Raw genomic sequence first — 20,917 nt, 5'->3', positions numbered from 1 at the left:
TTAATTTTTTTTGCCTGACTCTTTTCACTTCTTGGGAACGCGAGACACACATTAAGGAAATATTTATTGAAGTTAAGTAGTCGTTTTATTAAAAGTGGACATGGAAATATAGACACTGAAGCCAGCATTTTGCTCTGCAAGCTCATGTTACCTCTGGGGGAAAATGGTAAACACTGTTAATAGCTTATTTAAATTCAGAGATAGCTATCACAGAGACGAAAAATGTGAAGCTCTGCAGTCAAAAAAAAAAAAAAAAAAAAGGAGCTATAGCTTCACAAAAGAAGTATTTTTGAGCTCCAGGGCTCAGAATGACCATGAATTTAATGACTTTTGTTGAGGTAAAGATTGAGAAATTTATTTTTGGGATTCCATATCCCATGATCAAAGGAAAATTGCCTCCTGTCTAATATAATGTCCCCAAAAGTACATGCACCAGGACCTAATAGCAGTCACTGGAAATAAAATATAGACAATCCAATTATCTTTTTCTTCTTCTTCTTTTCTATTTTTTTTTTTTTTCTCCCTTAGAAATACACTAGAATGAAGTAGAGTAGAGCTTTTAAACCCAAAGATTGGCATTGGGATTGCCTCATTTTTGGTACTGCTTTATCTCTTTCAAAACCAAAGTTTTCTACTCCTTTTCCTTTCTGCCAATACCTCAGAATCCACTAAATCACATAATAATTATCACATAATAATTATGAGATATTTAATTTGGCAGGAATGAGGGAAGGGGAACAGAAAGGGGAAGGGAGCATTACATGCCCCGAAATATGATTTACTGAAATGCTGAACAACAACATTTTTAAAAGCCTCTTTTATTTCTTTTTCTCTACTTTTGGTCCAGGAGGAAGAGGAAGAGGAAGAGGAAGAGGAAGAGGAAGAGGAAGAGGAAGAGGAAGAGGAAGAGGAAAGCCAAAGGGGAAAGGAGGCTTTGGTACTAGTGAAACTTCACAAGGTTTGAGTTTCTAAAGCCTTATTTATTTATGTGTGAGGAAAAATCTGTGAGGAGAGCCAACCACCCTTCTGGTCTGCATATTTCCAAGTACTGAAATGGCTTCCAGAGACCACTTTGGTCCACATTTTTCTGTTCAGGTAGAAATAATTGATTACTCTTCTGATCTCTTTTCCCATGTCCCACAGAGTCTAAGGAGGTAGATAATGAAATATTCCAGGTGCCTAAACTGTTCCTGCATCTCTCTTTTCCCTCAGGTTGTAAGAAAAATTATTCTTGTGCCACGATTTTAACTGTGTCTAATTGACACATAATCTCTGTATGTTACCAGCATTATAATGCATATGATTTTCTTTATTAAAAAAAAAATAAAACTAAACAAAACAAACAAACAAAAAAAAAAAAAAAAAAAAAAACCACAAAAAAAATTTTCCCATCTACTTGGCTTCTTGTGAGCAGCATTATAACATTTTATTTTTTGATCACCTGAGACCTAGATGATTGACCTCAGGCAAGGAACATTCATAGTTATTTGACAGATGGAGTTTCAGATTAGGTTTTATTTCACTGAAGATCTTATCATAAGCATTTGTTTAAGGCTGAGTCAAGCTACATGACTGCATTTAGAGAGTCATCAGAGTGGTTGGATTGTTCACAGCTCATCTCTCTTGGACTGACAAAATTGGACATTTCCAGCAGATTCCAGCATGTTCTGCCATCACTGGAAAAAAAGTTTGTCAGATTTTACAGCTAGCTTTGTTCTAAAGAGTAAAATGAAAAATTAAAAAAAAAAAGAAAGAAAGAAAATTTAAGACATGAAATCACTTGATATAATCCTCTGCAAACCATAAATGAGAAAATTCACCACTTGAATTCTGCTTTAAAATAAAAACAGTCTCCTTTGCAGTTAGGAGAAGATTTTGATTTTGATTTTGCTTAACTGCCTCAACTAGATTACCTGTTACTCTGAACTTTATCTCAGATTCCATAAATTTCTTCCTTGGCTGGGGACTCATGTTCCTCAGGACTTTTTGTGATTTTACAAGAGCTGGGTTGGCTGATTCCCTCTGTGTTTAGAACACCTGCCCCATCTGTAATAAAACACAGAGTGGTATTTCTCTTTGGACAGATGGCACCACTGCTAGTGTTTAATATTTTAACTAACTGTTTAATATTTAGAAACTTTGTACCAGTGAGAAACTAGGAGGAAAAAAAAAAAATCAATGTCATAAAGAACAGGGAATTTTCCTCACCAAGCTTCTGATTTTATCAGTTCTTAGGAGGAAGCATCCCCTGGTTTTGGAGAGCTGAGAGCATGAAGGCAATTTTAATCTATGCAGCTGCCAATAGCCCAAGGCTTACTGGGCCACAGGGAGCAAGACAGGCCCATTTTCATTTGTCTGCCCTTCCACAGAGAAATAAATTATTTTTTAATTTACTTCTCCCGTTTTCCAATTAATTTGGCCGTATCAACATTCCAGTGCCCAGCAAAATGTATTTGAATTGGCAGAGCTGTGCAAAAGCTGTGCTTGCAGTGTAGCAAATTCAAATTCCTCCCATTAGCTACCCAATTAAGGAGAAGGAAGTTTAAATTACCAGCCTCTGCTTTTATTTATTTATTTATTTATTTTTACAGAAGACTAGTAGTTGACCATATTTAAAGTCACATGAATAATAGGAGAACATATACTGGACCATGCCACAAAAGAGACAGGGAAAAAAACTGAAATAAGGGAAATGAGAAGAAAGGAAAACACATTATCATTGGAAAATATTTTTTTTACTTAATTATCATCTGATTCAGTGAGTTGTAAGTCTTTTACTTAAAAAAGAAATGTCTGATAATTAAGGAGCTATTAAACCAAATTGATCATTAGTTTGGGAATCACAGGCAACTCTTTTATTGAAAGGCTGCTTCCAAGTTATGTAGTTTAAGATATTTCTCTCTCCAGTAACCCAACTCAATGGAGCCAGCTACATAAATAAAATGTTTTGTGTGAATAAGAACAGCAGCTAGAGCATGCTCTGTAAAAAAAAAATAATTGATCTAAGCTGCTTAGGGATACTCTGAGGAAGCAGAGTCTGTTTTCTGTTATCTTGGGAACAGCATTGGCTGCCTGGCTTCTGGGAAAGCAATCCTTCCCTAATTTGTAATACCTCTATTTTTATTTTTTTAAGCACACTTGCTACATGTGCACTGATTTAAAACTTCAATTCCATTATTAATGTAATTAAACAATACAAGTTCTTTTCAAGATGGGTGAGCATAATGATCAAAACTGGAGAGAATATCCATTTGTAGCAAAATGTTTGTTTAATTTAATCAAAGCTAGGCAAACTGAACAAAAAAAAATAAAAATTTGAACAGTCCACAAGATCAATGTTGCATGTTAAATTCTACCTAAAACTCATGTAAAGTCTCAAGTCTTTTTCTGACACCTACTGAAATTTGACGTTTTTTGGATAAATGTCTGTAAGTAGTAAAAGGTTTTAAATACTGAAAGACATAAAAAATCGTGAGTGTCTCAGCACTAAGGGACTGAGTTTATGAGGAAAATGTTACAATTTTGGTGTCTGAGCTATTTTGACAAAATGTTACTCAGGCTGTTGAATCATGAGTCCATTTCAAAAATCACAGCACTTGAACAAGCAGAGTTCCTTTGTGTAGGAAGAAAAAAAATTTAAAAGTAGAGTTTAGACTTCATTCATTAATTTAGGTTTAAAAAGTTGATATGTTACAGAATTTAGAATTTATGAAAACAAAAGAATAGCTTTGCAAATGAAGAAACTTTCTTTCTTTCTTTCTTTCTTTCTTTCTTTCTTTCTTTCTTTCTTTCTTTCTTTCTTTCTTTCTTTCTTTCCTTCCTTCCTTCCTTCCTTCCTTCCTTCCTTCCTTCCTTCCTTCCTTCCTTCCTTCCTTCCTTCCTTCCTTCCTTCCTTCCTTCTCCTTCCTTCCTTCCTTCCTTTTGTCAAGCAACATTTACATATTATATCAAGATTTACTTGTCTATGTATAGACAAGATTTTTTTTTTTTTCAGATTTACATGTATTTCCTCTGCCCATATTTGGATTTTTAATTAATCCCAGAAGAGATGCAATTGCTATTAGAAATATTAAAATAATTTTCAGAAAAGTAATCTTGATTAGAACCTGATTACAGTAATAATGTACTCAGTAAAATTTTTGATATCATTTAGAGAGTCCTAAGTAAACAGGACCATTTATCATAATAGAAGAAGCTTTTCTTCAGGTTAATATACAATTTCTATTGTTCACATAACTATTTTTAAAAGGAAAAAAAATCTTAGAAATTAAAAAAGGAAATGGGAACTTCATATAATAGGCTTATATTATTCAACACACAGCTCTATCCTAAAAATATCCAAATAGCCTAAAGGAAACTGGAGGGATTCAAGGAGTTGAAGGGAAGGCTATAATTAGAAAAATTATAATTTTCTAACTTTGAAATTGTAGCAAGATGGACTACACAGAGCAAATTTGTCTTTTACAAAACTCTTTATCTTTTCTCCCAATTATTTAATCATTCATGGTATTAAAATCTGCTGCGGTCTGAATTTTCAGAAACATGTGCTTTAATTTTTTTATTTATTTTTTGGTCTTGATTTGCCCAAAGGACCTGTCTTTGAGAAAACATTTCCCTCTTTTAAGCTTGTGGGTTTTTTTCATATGGTCTAACTAATTAGATCAATCTTATACTCAAATTTTTCCACCAGCTTAACATTTAGTAGTGAATTCCTTTGGAAACCATGAGAGTTTCAAACTGACTTTGAGACATCAGGATTTTTCTGTAGGATCCAGACCAAACATAACAATTTGAAAATATTCTAATTGTACAAACCTTTTAAAGACAATTTGCTTAATAGTTTTTTTTTAAATCATGACTATTAGAATTAAATTCATAATGTTTTGAAATGATCATTATTTTTTCTTTCTGTCATAGATTCAGCTCAACTAAAAAAAACAACAACAAAAAAAGCCCAAACAACAACTGTTGGCTCATTCTGTTTTTTTCTGCTTTGCCAGAGGCAATATGTGTCACCCACAGGGATTTAATACAAGACTGACAACAGAATGCATGAAATAGAAAATTTTTCACCATGCTGCATAATTATATGATATCATATAAATATATATAATAATATATAAAATTATATAATTTATTGGCTTCACAGTTTGACTTTCAAGAGAAGCCTCAAGGACTGACATTCTCTGTCAATGGGACTGAAACAACTTTTTCTGGTTCTGCATTAAAATTAATGACAGCAGTTCACACCTTCACCCTTTGGCAGTGCATTGTGTTTATACAAACACATATTAAGAAAGCATAGGTAGACTAAAGGAATATGGCTTATAATAAATGCTTTTTTCCTCTAAGCCTTTTTTAAATGCAAGAAAAAGAAAAATCCAGCTGAGCACATAGTATGTGGTGTAACTCTCATTGTACCTTCACTTTTGCTTTAAAAGAAACACCTATTGCAGTGTGATTTGTTTATACAAAGGGCAATTAAGTGTCTTCTGGTCTTATGAGTCACACAATACATTATTCAAGATAATATATTTAGTAGTACATGATATATATTATAAAACATGTTTACATCTTTATTGCATTTTGGTTTTAATTATACAATATATCATTATTAATTAATAGGCTCACATTTTCACTGAAGCCCTGTTGGACATAAATGAAATATTTTAATAGCCCTCTTTCATTCCTGATGTTATGGAGAAGGGAAGACACCAAACATTGGACATATTAATGCAATGTAATTAATTAACAGGTTTCTGATTCACAGCTTAACCTATGGGAAGGAAGGAATCCTCATTTCCCACAGACTGAAGATCATTTTCTAACAAGCTTACTTTCACTTTTATGTTTGATAAACATACACAAGGAGGTCTGAGAATAAAAAGTCACAGGTTTGGGAGGCTCTGAGCTCTGTAAGTGCAGGGGATTTGCAAGGACTGATCACAGAATTGTGTAGACTGGAAAGAACAGGTTGTATTTATCCAGAGCAGGGATTAACTTCACTTGGATTAGCATCCTCAGGGCCCTGACTGGTCAAGAAGTTAAAAAAAGCAAAACAGAATAAAATAAAAAAAAATTCAGGAGAGCAATTTTACCAACTCTGTGGGAGCAGTTCCAGTACTTAATAATCCTGACCTTGAGAAAGCTTCTCCTTAATACACAGATCCAGTGGAAATCTCCCTTGGTGCCCCCTGTGTGCCTCTCATCTTAGCTGTGCTGCTCTGAGCCTTATTTTGTCTTCTACATGGGGTTCTTGCCTTCCTGGCAATGAAAACTGAATTTAAATCACCCTTAACCTTTTCTTCTGGAGGCTAAACCAACTGAGCTCCCACAGCCTTTACTCAGCACAAACATTTCTGTGCTGGAGTCCTCCAACAACGATTTCCAATGTGTTCAGACTCTTAAATGTTTTCAAAACAAAGTCAACAGGGCAAAAAAATCATGAGTCTTTGTCACCACCAAACACTGAGGTAACAGCTGCTCTGCTGAAATCAGCAACCCAGTGATGTCAAATCTGTGCCTGTGCTTTTCAACTCCACACAAACGTGATTATTTGAAGTAGCACTACATTTCAGATTTCTTGTCTAATACATCTTGCTAGAAAGATGAGGCAGGTTAACCCAGTTATAATGCAACTTTTGACATGATAGATCAAAATTCTGATTTTCTCTGTGCCTTACTTGTCTGCATAGGAACGGGTCTTAGAGATGGCTTCCAAGTTCTTTGAAAAATAAAAATAAAAGTTTGCCTTTGTGTGTGCCATTGTGTGTGTGGAATGAGATGAGCCAAAAGGTCTCTTCCAACCCAAACCATTCTCTGATTAAAGTACCAAATTTATAACTGGCAGTAAAATATTGAATCCCAGCATATTTTAATTGGGATCCCATTGTCTATCCAGACTGCAAGGGAGCAGAGCATCCAATATTCTTTGCTTGGGAAAATGATTGCTTTCCTGTCTTGACTTGTCTATTCTTTACACTGCATTCACCTGCATATTTCTGAGGCTAAATATGATTTTGTGTATGAACTGTGATGAGTTTGGGCATGAGAGTGTCCCCAGCTGCTTTTCAACCCGTGGTTGTTCCCCTCTCCTCACAACTTCTCCAGTCCTGAGAATTAATTAAATTCTCAATTTTTTTGTGCTGAACATAAATCTGAGTGTTTTCCCTCGCCTTTTATAGGGTTTTATGAGCAGGAACGCTGTTGTGAAGAATTTAGGAATGTGAAATCTTCCTTAACTACAAGGTTATTTCCTTTTCTAGTGGATAAAATCCAAGTTACCTCACAGTTAAAGTTCTCTTCACTGTAGGATTCAGCACTGGCAGGAGCTGTTCCAGGACCTTTGTAACTGCTGGATGTTCTCAGGGTTGTAAAGGATCTAAGTGGTGCCCAGGATAAATATTAACAAATCTCAAGTAATTAGGCAGAACACCTACATGAGAAGAAGGAGGCTTACAAGCAATTATTTTTCTAAAGTAGAGATGTATGGCAGAATTCATATTTTTATCTGTAGCTTGTCACCAGCTTTGTAAACAGAACAGATTCCAGATTCCAAATATGTGCTACATCACAAATATTGTGTATCAGAATAATTCAATGTGATGTTTCAAAGTAATGTCTTGTTTTACCTTTGAACAAGTCATAAATAATGGGGATTAAAGCAAATAAACAAAAACAAAAAGATAAAGATATATCTAATAAAACCATGGGGGAATTGCCACTGTTGATTATGTCTCTAAATTATTTTGAAGTCTGCATTAATGAAACTGCAAACTGAATTAAGTACCTTCATCTGCTTCTGGAAGCTGCTCTGTCTGATCCATTAAAGAATACACATTTTCACTGCAGTAATCAGAGGTTTAAATGGGCTTAATGTAATTAGAAAAACCCTTGGAGATATATATTATCTCTTATGAAAATGGATATGCTTCCTAGATTAAAACACGTTGTTTCAACAGTGTAGGACTATAAAAATTACAGCTCTAAGTTTCTAACTTTGTTTAGTCATGGGCACAGGGAACCCTGTTGAATATAAAAAGAGGCAAATGCAGTGAAAACATACATGTATAAAAATCACACTGATTGTGCCTATCAATACTCTAAAGCTGGGAGTGAGTGAAAGGTGATACAAAATACAAAAAGGTGACAAAATACTTTTAAACAATTTTGAAACTACAACTGTGAATGTCCTACCCCAGCTTATGATGCTAAAGGAGTGTCAGTCTGTTGGCTAATATGACATTTAAACTTCATTTTTTCACACCATAATCCATACAAATAAATCTGTGCTTCTTTGTATGAATCTGAGCTCCTTGCATAGAATAAAAACCACAATATTCTTTCATGAAAATCAAAATTATAGAAGCCCAAATTTCTGAATTGCATACATATCTGCTATTATCTACATAAAAACATACATGTGTGCCCACATTCAGCCTGTGCTAAAGCTTGAAAGTTTGCAGCTTTTGTTCCCTAAACAATAATCTCAGCAAAGAAATTGGAAAATTTGAGTTTACTGACTGCATCTAAGACATTGTGGCATTCACCACATAACCCTTCAAACTTGGTAATTTGTTTCATCTAGACTAATATAAGGATAGCACCAATTTTTCTCTTCCTGAGATATGAATGACTAAATACCTCCAGCATGTGTTAATTTTAAGTACAAGCTGTTCTGAGATTTTAATGTAAATGTTCATGTGGTGGGGGTTAAACACAGATGTCCTGTCACTGCAAGAAACTTAAAGAGCTTTGCTGCAGCTAGGATCTTACTAAACTAAGCTCTCTCCACCCATGAAATCAGTCCCCAAGACAGCAAAAACATGATTATTAGCCCTGTTTGATGCATGCCTTCTCCCTGGGGAGATGTTTATTGGCTCAAAAAGCGACTCAGGGTGCAGCCAAAACCCTATTCCAACGCTGAGGATCAGCCAGAAAATCACATTTTGCCTTTAAAGCCGCTTGATCTTCCCACTCGTGGCGGTTTTGTCGGGAGCAACCAGCAATGTCATCCTTGCCTGCTGAGAGGCTCAGAAGGTGAAACCCTCCAGCTGCCTGCAGTGCCAGGTGTGGATTCACCAGCAGAGCTGGGAAGGCTGGAGCCTCCTCTGGTCAGGATGGTCGTGACTGAGGGAGAGATCTCTATAAGCTGGGTCTTGAAAATCGTGGTTTTATTGCACAGGGCGTGGGTAGAAAGGGCCCTGCTGGGAGCAGGGCAGAAAGACAGTGGGGGAGAGTAAGAGTTCTAAGTGGTAAGAGAGGAAAGTAAGAGAAGGAAGTAAGAGAGCAAAGTAAGTATGTGATTTTCCCGTTTACAATACAATAAATCTTCTTCTGTGTTGAATATTCTAATTTCCACTAACAAATCTAATACAAGATACAAATCCTACAGCATTTGCATACAGCCTATAAGAATCATTACCTTACCATAATGTGCTATACTTTAAACCCTAAAAACTACTCTTTGGACCCTTTGGACCATTGTTCTATCAAGAGGGGATTACTTTCAGCCAGCCATCCTATTGTATTCTAGTTATTTAGTAACTAAGGTTTGGTATCTCAAAGGTGGCTTTCATTGCAATCTCGCTTATGATTTCCATATTCTCAAAATTTTTTGCTAGGCAATCATATTTATAACGTTTTCCTGATTCATCCTTCCCAACACTCTTTCCTGGTGTGTTGGAAGCAATTTTCTCTCCCATTCTTTTATGGGATTTGACAGCTGGTTTCCTGCTGGATGTCATCTCAGTGGTTTTGTAAGGGAGCCTTCTCAGAAGGAGAATATTTCATATTCCAGTCCTGAAACAGCCCCTGGGTGAAGAGGTAATGTGCTAATTACCCTGGAGAAGCATGGAGGAATGGCAGAACGGATAATGCAATAGAGTTCTTCATGTAATGGAGAAGCAAAAAGAGCTTTATTTAAAAAACACCACACTTATATAGGGCAGTTCGTGCCAAACAGAACAGAAAAGGCTCGTTGGTCCAAGAAGGCAACACCTCTTTGAAATCATGCTTTCTGCAAAGCAACATGTATCTCATGTATCCAGCAGGGATTTAATCATTGTTATAATTTCTTGTCCTTGAGCAGCATGAAAAACCCAAGGCTTCAGGGCTGCTTTTTCCCTGGTTCCCAGCTGTGTCCAACAACAGAGAAGGACAGATTGCCACAGATCCATTGATTCCATGTCTCAGGAACACTGCAAGTCACTGCTCTGAAGTGGTGATTAACACCCCACCAATTAATCTGAAGCCAGCACCATGGGCTGCTGTGAAAATGAAGAGGTTCAATCCTAATTTTACCAAAATTTCTCCTTTGGCAAGTTTGAAGTTTATTTACATTCCCTTATTTATCAACTCATGGTACCTGTTAACTTTCATATACCTGAACATTTTGAGCCCAGATTGACTTAGAAAGCATTTTCAAACAGCTGAAAGGAGTGTTGTATTGTAATTTTAGGTGACAGCGTTTTATTTTCATGCTTTGTCTCAAACACTTATGTAGGTGTTAAATGCTTTTTGACAACTTATGTAGGTTGTTAAAAAACTGATAATTTCTCATTACTCTGGTAGATGCGTCATGTTTTACTTGGTTCTCTGCCTTACCCTCCACCCTTTTAAAATTTGGCTATTTAGCAAGAAAATGTGTGATTTTAAATAGAGTGAGTCATACTTCTACAGCAAAATTAGGAATTTTTTGTTTGCTTTATTTTGAGACTAATAAAGCAATGTCAAGACAAACGTGTTGCAATATCCATATCCCTGTTGCCCTCACCCTGAAACAAGAAATGTTTATGAAGCCTGACCCTAAACCAAAATCTTGCAGGTTCTAGGAAGCTATGAGTCACTATATGTGCATCAATATTTGGATACAATATTGACATTTTCTCTGCTTAACCTAAGAGTTTTGCCTTTTTTGGAAGTGTGTTTGAATTTGTCCCCCCACTGGAAGCACCAAGTACGAAATGTACGTTATTACTTTCTGATTTTGTGATTCACTCTATACCCCTTTTTTCTTCTTATATATAGGTTTTTTTTTCTATCTTCAAGGAGAGGATATTAGTTTGCAAAATAACTTTGTGGAGTCCTTGGCCATATGGCGCTAGAAAAATGAAAATAATTATGTAGAAAGCATCTTGTGTGGCCTGCAGTTTCTGATACGGAAAGAAAGAGTGTGCTCCTTTCATTGATTGACATATAAATTCTAAATATCTGTGAAGACCAGTGTAAGAGCAGTTAATTTAGTTTTAGTGGGGATTATATATTCAGAAAATGCGAGTGAGTCCTTTAGTATGTCATTAACACAGTGAAATGGTGTAATTACAATGTATAATCTTTATTAATTTATCTCCTTTACAGTTGTCAGCATTAGAAATCCTCAGAATTTGCCTAAAATATGTAAGTCTGTGATATTTGATAGCACACTTAATCAGTGATTGCAATAGAATGGCTGTTAAAAATCCCAGTACATTTGTAATGTTTTTGGCAGGCAGCATAAGAATGTTTTCTGTCCTCAATATCTTTGTTTACTTAAAAACACAACTGTTCTTTCTAGTTAGGAACTAAGTAGTCTCCAGTCTGCTGTTTGAGAGTAAAATGACAACTTATATGGAGATAATTATGCAAGAATGGGAACACTGCTTAATTGAAACAATCAGTTCTAGGCAAAAATAAACAGTGTCAAATTTGGAGGAGACAAGATGTTACAGTACCCTGGGTTTATTGATATTTCTTAGTCATTTTCTTTAAATTCTTAAACTGATAGAAAACAATAATGCTTTACCAGTTTGCTCTTTAATTTTTTTTTCACTTGCTGTTAGTTGAAGGAAAATATATAATTTTTCTTTGATGCCATATGCTGCCTAATTGCAGAGCAGATTTTATAAACACTGAGTACAAGGATCTTGGGTTTGTAAAGCAGGAGTCAAAGCTATCAGAAAAAAAAAAGTGTAACACAGGGAGTGCAGGATCTCATTTTGAGATAACTGCACTACAGTTCACCTACACAGATGTTTAACCATTTAATTAAAAGAAAGAGTCATTTTTTAGGGTTTCCTAATGAGTGAAGGAGGACCTCAGTATTGCAAATGCAATCTGAATTAATCCAGTCCATCTATGCCTCAAATAAAAAATTAAAATAAATTATTGGTGTTTACAGCCTAGTTCTGCAAAGGAACTGAGATTTAACTTAGAGACATGCTTGTATTGCAAAACAAAATACTTGCTCCTTCTAGATAATACAGCACTTCTAGGATTTATGTCTCCAAGGAAATAGAATTTTGGGGCCTCAAACAAGAGTTGGTTTAGATCCAGTGAATTTTTTTTTTATAATCATTATTTGATTTGCATTCCCACTGAACAAAACACCAGTCTCAATCCAGTGAATTTATCTAAAAACTTAAATTTAAATGGATTTCAAGCCTTATTTGTAGGGAGGATATGAGTTAAGTTTAATTCTTCCAGGTCAGCTGGTTTTATTCCATCCATTTAGAAACAGCAGATCTAGGATTGACTTTTCTTGATATTTCTTTCAGTCCCTCTAGCCTTTATCTGAACTTTTAATTTGTGACCATGGCTTTAAATGCTGCAAAAGGAGCTCCAATTAATATCTTCATAACTCACCAGATTAAAATAGAGTGCCTTTCCTTACTCTGCTCAACTACACACACTTCTCAGACTTTCACACTCAGGATTTTTGACAAAACTCTGGCACTGATGCAGTTCTTAATAGCTTTAAATCCTCCTCATCTTCCTCACCACTTTTCTCAGCATTATGGATCATGGATGGAATGGACCTCAGGAGGTTTTTTAGCCCAGAACTCCATCAAAGTGGGGTCAACACAAAATTCACACCTATTTCCCTTGGGCTTTGACTAACAGAGTCTTGAAACAACCTTTCTCAGCATATTGATTGTCTTCATATTGTTCTCTCCTCTTTTCTGTATTTCCAATCAGAAATCATGTCTCTAAAAAATCTCCTTTTTTTTCCTAAAAGGCATTAGGAAGATGATGTTAAGTCCCCTCACAATTTTTTTCCCATCCATTTTAAAACATAATTTACTTCCTTCAGCTTCTCCTCACATGGCAAGTGCTCAATTGCCCAAGCATTTTGCTGAATGCACACCAATTTATCTACATCTTTCTTACACTGGGAACCCAAAACATTTTGCAGTGGAGCCTGAAGAGCTGAAAATACCACCAAAGTGCTCCTAAAAATGTGCTTTTACAGCATGTTTGGTGATTTTGCACCAAAATATCACACTGCTGTTTTTCCCACTCCTTTATTTTATGGCTTGCATATTGTTAAGCAGCTGTGCCAAGCTTAATTATACTAAATCTAATAGTAATAGATTTTTCTTGGTCTTTTGACTGTGCACTTTCTGCTGTTTGTTGAGACTGTATTTCCTCTGGTTCTGTGCTATATGAAATATATATATCATTTACAGAGATGAATTATACAGTCTAACTGAAATTTGAATTATATATAAAACAAATGTATAATTTATGCTTGTGAGTATCTGTTGTATATTCAGGATGATTTTTGGACTCCACTTTTCCTGTAGCAGTCAGGTTTCATTAGCAACATTGTTCCTAAAATCTAGAACTTTCCCAAAATTTTTTTGTGGCATTATGACATACTGTATTAGTTTATCTTTTGCAATGTGGACAATGGTTTATATATGATTTATTTGGTTTTGGGTTTTTAATTGAATATTCCTAGTAAATGTGACATTTTAATTAATATTCATTTGGCTGTGATCCTGGTGGACAAAAAGCCTTCTGATTATACAAAAAATTACTCCCTCTGGAAAATCTAGAAAATTAGAATATTTACTGGGATTCTCCTTACATAAAAGATGTTTCATTTTGCACCTAATTTCTTTTAAAGTGAAAATATCAGAAAGTCATGGGAAAAAAAAGTTATTCTTCAATGTATATCCTCATAATTAGACTAAATGGCAAATGTCTGGATTTATTTCCTATTTTCTGAAGCAGTACATGTAAAATCCATAGGCTTTTTGTTGGAGAATAATCAGGTTGACACAAACTGGAACATTTTCAACTGAAAGGATCTTGTAGGCATGACAGAAATTTGAAAAAAAAAATCACAATTAAGAAATGCATTTTCCCTGGAAACCAGTTCAATGGAAATATTTAGATTGGTCTCATAAACTTGTATCACCCATGTAAGCATTGCACAATTTTGATTAATGCTAATTTTGTATTGGGACTCTAGATTCCTTTTCCTAAAATAATTTCTCTCTTGAATTTCAGAAATTGCTAATTTAACACTGCCTTTCTTTACATGTTAATCCCTTATAATCCCATTGGATTTATGGGGGTGCATAACACAAATGATCTTCTTAACATCAAGAGAATCACTGGTACAAGAACCCTGACAGTTTCAGGAGGGATTTTCCATCCCCTCTAATCTTTTTTCTTCCATGTTTTGGTTTTTCTTTTTTTTTTTTTTTCTTTTTTTTTTTTTTTTTTTTTTTTTTTTTTTTTTTTTTTTTCCCTCATTCTTCTGAAATTTGTGGAAATTTGACTGAATCAGAGGGTAATATCCTTTTATATCTTCATTGAAATTTGTGCTTTTTCAACAGATATTGCACCTGAGAGTTTCTTTGCAATTGCCATGATGCTTGATGTCTCTCTGTCCCTTCAAATGTGTCTGAAATAATTTCTGATTTTACTAATTTCTACCATCTCCCTTAACAAAAACACCCTCTTCTCTGTGCTTAGAAAAAAACTTCAGAAAAATCTTCCTTCATCAATCCAAGAAATTAATTTGCCCAGATGAATTTTTTTCAAATATATGAAAATGTCAAATAGCCTTCATTCATTTTGATTCATATTAACTCTTGTTAATTAACTCTTGAATTAACTCCTGCTCTTAGATCTTAACCACAATTAACTACATTTTAGTTTGAATATCTAGTTAATAAATAACTTGTAGATTAATTAGGAGCCATGGCTTCCATATTTTTAAACCATATGGGGAAAAAAAAGGAAGAGGAATTAAGAGGCATTTCAGTGTCTGGCAGGACATTCAAGAATAAGTATGTAGGAATTAAAATTTTCAAAACTAAAACCCAAATAAACATTCTGAGTCCCTTCAGCTAATAGGCTGTTTGTAAAAAATATAGTTAAGTATAACATATATCTCTGTTACATATGCTAGAATATCAGTGGTTTGTGTCACTTTGAAAAGGTTTCAGACTTTCACAAAAGCATCCAACACAAAAATTAGAATTTAGCCTACAAATCTTGTCATGTGAAAGTTTCTTACACAATTTTTATAACACTTCTGTCAACAAAGGTCTATATAAATGTTTCCAAAGTATAGAAATTCAAATACAAATACTTCTTTTATTTATATTTCAACAAACATTGTTTGACTTAATCATACTATCACTTAATAAGACCTAAGTGATTTTTGAATGCTGCTCTATTAATTTAAGTTTTTAATTTTCCTTGTTACAACTTTTAAGGTTGACACTAAAATTAGTGGGTTTAAGACAAAAAGTAATTTTAAAAAAGATAATGCAAAATGTACAGAATTGTAGCACAAATACAAAACTTGGCTTCTGAAATTCACTCCATCATCTTATTTGAAACACATTTATGTAGATTTTTACCATAATTTATGAATTTTCTATAACCTCAGGTATTGCTTATTCCACTGGTAATTATTCTTCTCTATGAAATAATAATAATTCCAGAGACTAACTTAATCTGTCATGGATTTCTTTCATCTTTGGCACACACTTGAAGGAAACTGTTAAACTGTTTTGAACTTCTTTTTTTTTTTTTTTTTTTAAACTTTTCTCTTTTTTCCTTTCCTCTGCTCCATTTTCACTTTTCCTTTATTTCTGTGCTAAACTAACCAGAAACACTATCAAGAATTCCTCTTTATTCAGTGCAGGGCTGCCTCAGGACACTGGGTTAAATTGCACCTCGGTGGGGAGTCACAAATGTGACAGGTTTGGAAAATCAGGGGGAAGCAGGAGGATCAGAGCCCAGCATCCCAAGGGAATAAAGACTGGGAATAAATCTTTTGCAGCTACATGTTGTCACAGAGAGAAACAAATCTGCAGGGATCTGTTTGCTTAGAGTTACTCAGATTTGTCTTTCAAGATTTTCCCCACTTTTCAGGTATTTGAAACAAGCTCAACTCTTAGAAAATAATCTTTTTCTTCTGGGTCTTTAATTAGTCCAGTGAATGTTTCTAAAAGTCTTTTTCTCTCTTTTTCCTTCCCTTCCCTTCCCTTCCCTTCCCTTCCCTTCCCTTCCCTTCCCTTCCCTTCCCTTCCCTTCCCTTCCCTTCCCTTCCCTTCCCTTCCCTTCCCTTCCCTTCCCTTCCCTTCCCTTCCCTTCCCTTCCCTTCCCTTCCCTTCCCTTCCCTTCCCTTCCCTTCCCTTCCCTTCCCTGAAACTTCCCTGAAACTTCCCTGAAACTTCCCTGAAACTTCCCTGAAACTTCCCTTCCCTTCCCTGAAACTTCCCTTCCCTTCCCTTCCCTTCCCTTCCCTTCCCTTCCCTTCCCTTCCCTTCCCTTCCCTTCCCTTCCCTTCCCTTCCCTTCCCTTCCCTTCCCTTCCCTTCCCTTCCCTTCCCTTCCCTTCCCTTCCCTTCCCTTCCCTTCCCTTCCCTTCCCTGAAACTTCCCTTCCCTTCCCTTCCCTTCCCTTCCCTTCCCTTCCCTTCCCTTCCCTTCCCTTCCCTTCCCTTCCCTTCCCTTCCCTTCCCTTCCCTTCCCTTCCCTTCCCTTCCCTTCCCTTCCCTTCCCTTCCCTTCCCTTCCCTTCCCTTCCCTTCCCTTCCCTTCCCTTCCCTTCCCTTCCCTTCCCTTCCCTTCCCTTCCCTTCCCTCCCTTCCCTTCCCTTCCCTTCCCTGAAACTTCCCTGAAACTTCCCTGAAACTTCCCTGAAACTTCCCTGAAACTTCCCTTCCCTGAAACTTCCCTTCCCTGAAACTTCCCTGAAACTTCCCTGAAACTTCCCTGAAACTTCCCTGAAACTTCCCTGAAACTTCCCTGAAACTTCCCGTCCCTTCGATGAAACTTCCCTTCCCTGAAACTTCCCTGAAACTTCCCTGAAACTTCCCTGAAACTTCCCTTAAACTTCCCTTCCCTTCCCTTCCCTTCCCTTCCCTGAAACTTCCCTTCCCTGAAACTTCCCTTCCCTTCCCCTTCCCCTTCCCCTTCCCCTTCCCCTTCCCCTTCCCCTTTTCCTTTTCCTTTTCCTTTTCCTTTTCCTTTTCCTTTTCCTTTTCCTTTTCCTTTTCCTTTTCCTTTTCCTTTTCCTTTTCCTTTTCCTTTTCCTTTTCCTTTTCCTTTTCCTTTTCCTTCTTTTCCTTCTTTTCCTTCTTTTCTTTTTTCTTTTCCTTTTCCTTTTAATTTTCTTTTTTTTTTATTTTCCTTTTCATTGTCTTTTCCTTCTCTTTTCCTTTTCTTTTCCTCTTTTCTCTCTGTTTTTCCTCTTTTACATTTTTTCTTATTCCTGAAAGGCAGAAAGGGCACCAAATATTCACTGCTCAGTCGTCAAATATGAACTTAAGCAAGAATAAAAATGGCTATGTTAAAACCCAAAGGGTAATTCAATTAATAAGCAATTGAATAAAACACTTTTGCACTGTGTCAGTGACCAAGAACTGTAACAGAAAGACTATGAATTTTCAATCCCTGTAGATATTCAAGAGGCATCTGGACATGGCAATGAAAGATGGGAAAGGGGGACAGAACCAAGCAGTTGTGGATATGGCCCCAAGATTTATGTGTATGACAGGTTTTTAGATACAGAAACTTCCATTTCATAGTAGCTTGAACTTAAGAAAATTATTATCATCCATGAGGGAGTAAACTGATGTGGTTTGCTGCATGGGGATGGCATTACAGTAAAAAAAAATGTGGTTTTCTTACAACTCCAGTGCCTTTTGGATTAATACTGCAGTGCTGTGAACACTCAATCACTTGGCCAAGAGGGCTTAGGCAGACCTGGTGATGCTCTCTGGGATGTGGATCCTCCTTGTTGGCTTCATTACCTTTGTCCCAGGCAAAATAAAACATTACTAGTTCATTATTAGTTAAGAAGACACTTGGAATCTGTTTTACACGTGGTATAATTACAAGTACATGAAAGATAATTAGGCCTCAAAATGATGCCATCTTCACCACATCTTTCCCATCATAATGTCCACAAAATGAACATTATTTGCTAAGAAACCCCTCCATAAATTTATTATTTATGCCCACAGTCCAGTGCTTTAACCAGTAAGAAAGATCATGAGCCTCTGGTTTGTCAGGGAATTAGGGAGTGACAAACACTTGGAGGGGAAGGATTAGAAGAGTTCAGCATCAATTACAGCTGCTCAAAAACTGCTTGTGGACCTGCCCTGTGCTCCAGCTCCCCTAAAGTGAAACCATTGCAAGACCCAGGCCCAGCCTTGAGCAAATTGAGATTTCTCCTGCACTTGGTGCTAAGTTGGTGCTCAGAAAACATTACTACAGATGCTGTTACTATTTGGCAGATTTTAAATAAGCCTTGTGCCCTTGCTGTGTGAAGCTTCTCCTTCCCTGCAGGGTAAAAATCAGAAATGTGGATTAAAAGGCAGCAGAGTAAGATGGATGTTTGCATGTATCTGGTTCTCTCATCAGAGATAATAGGCATAAATGGTCAGTTCCTGCCAGGCAGCTTATTTTTCCATTTGGACTCAGTGTAATCCCATGGGTGGGCATCCCTGTGGCACCAGTTCCAGCTGAAAGCTTTCTCACATCCTACTTTGCTGTTACTTTAAGCTCTTTTTTAAGTCATTTTGATGGGTTATGCTGGTTTCTCCTCTGCCTTTAAACTGAATTCTCTGCCCTCAAACACATTAGTCTTCACATGAACGAATATAATGGGTACATTGATTTTAAAAGGAAATTTAATTCTTCTGACTTTGGCTGGGATTAAGTTCTTTGGTTTTGATGCTTTTTTTTTTTTTTCCCCCCACACAGAAACAGGTCTTGTTTGGAAATGCTATTTTTTAAACCATGCTGATATCAGCTGCCCTAAGTAAAAAAAGACATATGTTCCCTGTGAGCTGTTGCCTCTTCCAAGGCTGTCTATACTTTCCAGAAACAAATTTAACAGCTTTCATAGGGAAAACATAACATTTTTCATAATGAAAACCTTTATCATCCTGTTTCCTTTCAGAGCAGGCCCTTCTGGTGCACATTCTGTACATACCACAGTATAATATTTGGAGCACTCAGTGGCATAAAAGAAGTTTTGTTATTCAAATGGGACACCTTGTTTGACATCTAATTATGACTGTTTATCTGCCAAGGCTATTCCAGCACTTGCAGAGCTCACAGTGCCAGGGAGACATCTGCTAAAGGTTTCTATTTAATGTATAACACAAACAAGGTGTATCTGCCACAACCACTCTCCATATGAGGAGCCTCCAAAATCAGAATGTGAAGCTGCATCTCTGTTCTCTCATGCAGAAGTACAAAATTCAGTCAGAAAATTAATCTTCACAGGTGTTAGACTGGGTCACTGTTGTTGTCTCCCTCTTATGCTTCTCAGATTTATCTCACTAGCTCTGTCTCAGACTCTGCAGCACTTATATTTTTTTGTGTAATTGTTCCTGTTGTCCTGTTTTGCAGTTCACAAAATCTTTGTGCCATTGTTTTTGTTGTTTTTGTTTGTTTTTTTGTTTTTTTTTAAATGCTCATAGGTGACAGAATTATTTCATTAACCACCAATACCATGTTTCTACAGTTTCACAGTGGCTCCCACAGAAGGGTAAGATCATTTCAGTTTGTCTTCAGTCCAAGCAGAGGAAATGGCAGAAACTTTGTCAACAATTTTTATCAGACTGATCTGAGGCATGTGTTTTTTTTCAGGTGTGTAATGACCATGGAAGGATGATGGTGATGGATGTGACAAACACCTCCAGCTCCTCTGGGGGAAATTTCCTCAGGCAAAAACTGCAAATCCCTTGTTGTTGCCCTCAGTACCTCTGAGAGCAGAGATCTAGATTAGTGTCAATATTTTGATTGTCACTGCAACTGGAGAATAAGGATGTCTGCACAGATCTCTTCAAAGCATTTTTAGTGCTGTGGGTTTTAATTAGAAAACAAGTATTTGCCTCAGAGCTGGAGTTGTCATCAGAGATCCCATGTAGCTTTCAAGCCCACTGGTATTAATCTTCTTTGCATATCTTTAAAACTAAAAAACCTTTCTAATTAAACTCTTAAAGCCTCTTATCTCTGTGGCCTGGCTGATGCTACAGTGGAATATATCATTCCCAACAACAATGAGTAAAATTGTAATTCCCTGCATAATACCAATCAAGTTGATTGTAGAACATTATGTTCATTAGGAAGTAATAGATTTTTTTTCATGTGTTAGATCAAAGCAGCTGGCATTTAATCCAGGCTGAGAAGCAGAATACTTTTTCATACTACTTATTGCTTAATTCATGGCCAGGTCTGCAATTTACTGGAAAATCAATCTATCAACTTTATGGGATGTGTAAATGTATAGATTCTCTATATAATAAAAAATATTCATATACACAATACTGGTCAGCAGACAAAATTAGTATAATGGGGAGCAAAAATAGCTTTCATAATAATGTTTTCTTGCATAAAAAAAAATGCAGGATGAGAAGTGAGTGTAAATTCCAAGAGATACATTTAGTGTTTTTTAATATTTTGTCCTGTGCAGGCACAGGAGTTGGATTTGATGGTCCTTATGAACCCCTTCCAACTCTGGATATTCCATGATTCAAGTTTATTTTTAAACAGAGTTACAACAATTTTGAGGTAAAATGCACCTGATCAGCCTTGTAGTTACATCCACATTCTTCCATTGCAACAAATGTTGTGGAATAGATTGCCTAATGTAGTAAAATCAACCACAAGTAAT

This window comes from Oenanthe melanoleuca, chromosome Z, assembly GCF_029582105.1.
Source record: "Oenanthe melanoleuca isolate GR-GAL-2019-014 chromosome Z, OMel1.0, whole genome shotgun sequence".
Lineage (NCBI taxonomy): Eukaryota > Metazoa > Chordata > Aves > Passeriformes > Muscicapidae > Oenanthe > Oenanthe melanoleuca.
The sequence above is the reverse complement of the archived record's forward strand: the minus strand, read 5'-3'. Positions refer to the sequence as shown.